Source organism: Plectropomus leopardus, unplaced genomic scaffold (genome assembly GCF_008729295.1).
Source record: "Plectropomus leopardus isolate mb unplaced genomic scaffold, YSFRI_Pleo_2.0 unplaced_scaffold3390, whole genome shotgun sequence".
Lineage (NCBI taxonomy): Eukaryota > Metazoa > Chordata > Actinopteri > Perciformes > Serranidae > Plectropomus > Plectropomus leopardus.
Window position 1 is genome coordinate 1 of NW_024637024.1, and position 5920 is coordinate 5920.

At 39.4% G+C, this 5920-nt stretch overlaps 2 non-coding genes across 2 annotated transcripts; both read left to right on the forward strand.

Moving 5' to 3' along the window:
• Positions 1-127: 127 nt before the first annotated feature.
• On the forward strand, positions 128-200 carry trnak-uuu. The gene has a single exon. It is a non-coding gene; the product is annotated as a tRNA-Lys (tRNA).
• A 4929-nt stretch (positions 201-5129) lies between these two features.
• On the forward strand, positions 5130-5202 carry trnak-uuu. Its single transcript has one exon. It is a non-coding gene; the product is annotated as a tRNA-Lys (tRNA).
• Positions 5203-5920: the final 718 nt, after the last annotated feature.

Consider the following 5920-nt stretch of genomic DNA (forward strand, 5'->3'; position numbering starts at 1 on the left):
TGTCTTGCTCACCTTTTCTGCTCTCCTCCATTCTTGAAGGAGGTGGTTTGATGAAAAGTGTTTTTGTGTTTGACTGACTCAATCCACTTTGGCCAATGATTTCCCTCAATAAATGCCCTTTGTTGAAGCCTGGGTAGCTCAGTTGGTAGAGCATCAGACTTTTAATCTGAGGGTCCAGGGTTCAAGTCCCTGCTCAGGTGTTGAGTTTCTTGGGTGATCTGTCCATACTGTATGCTGCCATCATCATTGTAAGAGATCTGCATTCTGGTGGTGGCCAGCTTTGAGTTGCTCATATGGCCAGTTCTACATAGTACCAGACTCCCAAGAAACATGTCTGAAATTTCGGCAGTGAGTGAAGACTTTGAAAAGGCATTCAAGCTATCATGGAGGGAAATAAACTTTACATCAACCTTGTGCTTTTTTTTGTCTGTTCTCCTTCAATTCCTGAAGGAGGTGGTATTGGACAAAAGTTTTTTTTTGTTTTTGACTGACTCAATCCACTTTGGCCATTCTTGTGCTTTTTTTTTGTCTGTTCTCCTTCAATTCCTGAAGGAGGTGGTATTGGACAAAAGTTTTTTTTCTTATTGACTGACTCAATCCACTTTGGCCAATGATTTCCCTCGAAAAACAACTTTTCAAGAAGCCTGGTTAGCTAAGTCCGTAGATGAGTAGACTATTAATCTGAGGGTCCAGGATTCAAGTCCCCATTAAGGCAATAAGTTTTTTCGGTGATATGTCTGTACTTTTTACTTTCATCATCGTTGATGGAGGTCTTCAGTGAGCCTGTAATCTGGTTGTTGCCGGGTTTGAGTTGCTGATATGGCCAGTGTCCTCCTCAGTCCCCACTGATGAGGACACTGTTAATTATCCATTGCCACATGTATATATCTCAGCTTTCATGATCAGAAAAGTGATTACAAGTTGTCTTGCTCACTTTTTCTGCTCTCCTCCATTCTTGAAGGAGGTGGTATGATCAAAAGTGTTTTTGTTTTTGACTGACTCAATCCACTTTGGCCCAGGATTTCCTTCAATAAATGCCCTTTCTTGAAGCCTGGGTAGCTCAGTCAGTAGATCATCAGACATTTGACCTGAGGGTCCAGAGTTGAAGTCCCTGTTCAGGTGTTAAAGTTTTTTGGGTGATACGTCTGTAGTGTACACTGCCATCGTCAACATAGGAGGTCTTCAGTGAGTCTGTAGTCTGGTTGTTGCCGGGTTTGAGTTGCCAATATGGCCAGTTGTACGCAGTACCAGACTCCCCAGAAACATGCCTGTTACTTCCAACTGTACCCACGAGGAGGACACTGTCAATTATCCATTGCCACATGTATATATCTCAGCTCTCATAATCAGAAAAAAGTGATTACAAGCATTCTTGCTCACTTTTCCTGCTGTCTTCCATTCTTGAAGGAGGTGGTGTGATGAAAAGTGTTTTTGTTTTTGACTGACTCAATCCACTTTGGCCAATGATTTCCCTCGATAATGCCCTTACTTGAAGCCTGGGTAGCTCAGTCGGTAGAGCATCAGACTTTTAATCCAGGGTTCAAGTCCCTGTTCAGGTGTTCAGTTTCTTGGGTGATCTGTCTGTACTGTATGCTGCCATCTTCATTGTAGGAGGTCTTCAGTGAGTCTGCATTCTGGTGGTGGCCAGCTTTGAGTTGCTCATATGGCCAGTTCTACATAATACCAGACCAAGAAACATGTCTGTTGCTTCCAGGTGTCCCCATTGAGGAGGACACTGTCAATTATGCAGAGTTCAAGTCCCTACTCAGGGAACAAGTTTATTATACAGGAGATTAGCTGTCTGTTTATGTTTAGAAATGTCCTCTGCCTTTGGGCAGCCCTCAACAGTTTCTGACCTCTCAGGAACATGCCCGAATGTCTTCAAGTCTTTAATGCCCATTTCATGAGGACACTGTCATTGACACTTTTCGCCATAATTGTTCTGTTTTGGTAGAGACCGAACTTACCCAATTTGGCTGACAGGGTGGAGCCTAGGAGGAGCAAGGGATGGTTCTGGCTGAGAATGCAATGCATCCCAAAGTTTTCAATTACTTGATTTCCATACAGAGAGGATGACTTGAAGCTGGTGATTGAGAAAAGAAACCCTCTGCTGGCCATAACAAATAATGCAAGTTTAAGGTTCATTTGTATTGGCTTCTCTTTTCAGACCTGCAGGCTACCTTTTATACAGTCTATGGCACTCCCTCTGCAATACTTAAAGTGATGGCACTGATTTTCTTGGTAAGTGCTGATCTTGTTTGATCAAGCTATGACAGCATAGTTCTTGTCACAGTCTGTGCTCTGATTGGATATTACTTGTTACACTGACGTGTTTGAGGTCAGTGGGGGTTATGGTTAGGGGAAAGAGTTCGTGGTTAGGTCCAGTACTAGCTGAAACACAGCACAGTAGGGCAGAACTTGCCACGAAAAGCACTGGGGTCCAACAACACTATTTGTTAAACCATGTTTTGGCATACCGTTATCCCATGTATCATTCTACTCTACACAGTCTTACAGAGACACCTTATTGTGGCAGTGCAAAGTAGCAACATCAGTGTCAAGATCTTATGTGTCTGTGAACACAGCAGGTACCATCCACACCTAAGGATGTGAATTTGTGTTTACTGGATGGGATCAGGTTTTGGTAAGGACTCTGGAGGGATTAATGAGACTAGACATGGTTGATTGTTCCCACCTAATGTGGCTTCTAAATTCCACCTTACAGCACCAAATGACATATATGTATGGTCTTTTATTAAATACGTTATTTCATTTAATGTCTTTCAGATGTATTTTTTATCATGTTTTTCCTTTACTACTCCATCAAACACTGCGTCTTTTCATTTCTGTGTATGTTCCTGCAGCTTTGTTTCCTAGAAATGTCATGTAACTCAAAGCCGTCAGCATTCCTCTGTGTCCATGCAGGTCTACAGGGTCAGATATGGTATTGGATACTTCTGGGAAAAACTGCCATCCTCCTCTCCTCAGTTTTGGCTTCCCTTGCTGTACAATACAAGAGAGGATGAGAAGAAGAGAAGAGAAGAGAAGAGAAGAGAAGAGAAGAGAAGAGAAGAGAAGGATCCAGATCAATTTTCACCACAATGTTTTGTTTCTATCATTCCCTTTTAAAACTTTGAATGCCTGTGAAGCAGCTCTAGGATTAATTTATTCTAGACTCTACACACAGCGTTGATTTACTTGCCTTCCAGGAGAAATTTAATTGTTCATTGTATGGTTTGTGTGACATCACAGATATTTCTCTTGTAAATGATCTTTATTTCGTTCTGTGAGGGATTTAGTTTCTTTTTGATATAAACAAACTCCATCACAAGGACATGGTAACGCGGGAATGTTGACCACAAAAACTGATAATATAATCAGAATTATAATATAATTATTTAACCATTTGTTGTACATACATTCAATAAATACATAACATGCTGATCTGCATTATAATATACATTTACAGGAGGGAAGTGAGGGTTTGGTTCCCCCCCCCCCCTTTGTAGGGTTTAATAATCTGAAGAGGAGTTTACATTCTAAACGTATATAGTGGGGTGGCATAGCTAACTTTATCATTCATTTTGTTGTAAAAGCACCAAAGTTGGTACAAATAAAGCTTAATATATTTAGAAGAAATCTGGATATTGGGCCACTGCACATCATCTTTCTCATGACCATGACAGCCATTTTCTAAAATGGCTGCCTGCTGTTACTGGTATATAGCACTTTAGCCAGCCCCAAGCTGCTGTTTCCATGTTTTCAACACCACAAATATTAATTATATACAAATTAAAGTGATAATATTTTTTATTACAATGTAAGCCAATAATAAATGAAAGAAAATGCAACACAATGATGAGATTGCCTCCATGTGTTATGGTAATAACTGGATTCAACTGTAGCAGTATTAACAAAGGCCATGTAACAATGCTCAGTAAATGTACTCATGCCATTAACTATGCAGCTTAAGTTGTTTCAAAAGACCAGTGCAACTGCCATGTACTCTTTGAGTGATTCCATGAAGCTATCATGATCATGTTAATCATTCATTGTGGCAAAACAACCAGCCATGGACCACAGAACTGCCACTGAATGTTGACACCGAGAATGTGTCGGCATTTTACATAATTATCAGCATGTTACTTATGTACTTAAAATTACAATGCTAATAATAATAATAATAATAATAATAAACATCTGCTCTCCTCATGTAAAAAATAAACTCAAAGCCAATATTTTCTCTAAAATTCCTGTATCCAACTGCCTCCCCAAAGTTTCATATCCCCTGGCTTTTGCTATTCTATAAAGAGAGGTATATATGGAGTAGGTCAACCTGATAGGTACAAATGTCTATCAGAATGCCCAACCACCTATACAAATGTAGTTATATGGGGAGTAGGGCATTCTGTCAGGGATAAATGTCTATCAGAATGCCTTTCGCCTTTCTAAAAAGAGTTCAATGATGAGTTGGTCATTTTGTCAATGAAAATGTCTATCAGAATGGCCTACCACCTATATACATCAGAATCAGAATCACGTTTATTGGCCAAGTTCAACAAATAAGGAACAAGGAATTTTTTCCAGGTTGACAATGCTCACAGTACAGGGAGGGGAAATAAGTTAGGGGATAAGAAAAATAGAAAAAAGACAGACATAGACATGTAATTGTATTTACAAAAGGAAGAGATAGAGAATATATACAAAATGTACAGTATGTAATTCATAGAGTTATATGTGGTGTAGGTCATTCTGATATGTACAAATGTCTATCAGAATGGCCTTCCACCTCTCTAAAAAGAGTTCAATGATGAGTTGGTCATTTTGTCAGAGGCAAACATCTATCAGAATGTACTAGATGTAGGTAAATTAGGCTTAGGTCATTCTGTCAGGTGGTGTGGATCATTCTGTCAGGTGCAGTCAGTCATTTTGTAAGGTACAAAAAATCATCAGAATGGACAACCTTATCTCAGCTTTCATGATCAGAAAAGTGATTACAAGTTGTCTTGCTCACCTTTTCTGCTCTCCTCCATTCTTGAAGGAGGTGGTATGATGAAAAGTGTTTTTGTGTTTGACTGACTCAATCCACTTTGGCCAATGATTTCCCTCAATAAATGCCCTTTGTTGAAGCCTGGGTAGCTCAGTTGGTAGAGCATCAGACTTTTAATCTGAGGGTCCAGGGTTCAAGTCCCTGTTCAGGTGTTGAGTTTCTTGGGTGATCTGTCCATACTGTATGCTGCCATCATCATTGTAAGAGATCTGCATTCTGGTGGTGGCCAGCTTTGAGTTGCTCATATGGCCAGTTCTACATAGTACCAGACTCCCAAGAAACATGTCTGAAATTTCAGCAGTGAGTGAAGACTTTGAAAAGGCATTCAAGCTATCATGGAGGGAAATAAACTTTACATCAACCAAAAACAAGAGGGTTAATAATAATTTGAAAAAAAAAAAAAAGATAAAAAGGCCACTTTTAGTTTAAGTGAGTATTTTAATCTCATGCTACTTTCAACTACTCCACCTCTGAAAGAAATGTTGGGCTTTCACTCAGTTACAATTACTTGATAATATTAGTTACTTTAAAAATCAAGGTAGTGCACACAAACTAAATGACAATATGCAAATGCAGCAGAAATGATTAGTCAGTGGATGAGAACATATATTTATTAAAGATATTTATTAAAATTTTTTTTTTGTTTTTGACTAACTCAATCCACTTTGGCCAATAATTTCCCTCGAAAAACAACTTTTCAAGAAGCCTGGTTAGCTAAGTCCGTAGATGAGTAGACTATTAATCTGAGGGTGCAGGATTCAAGTCCCCGTTAAGGCAATAAGTGTTTTGGGTGATATGTCTGTACTGTTTACTGTCATCATCATTGATGGAGGTCTTCAGTGAGTCTGTGATCTGGTTGTTGCCGGGTTT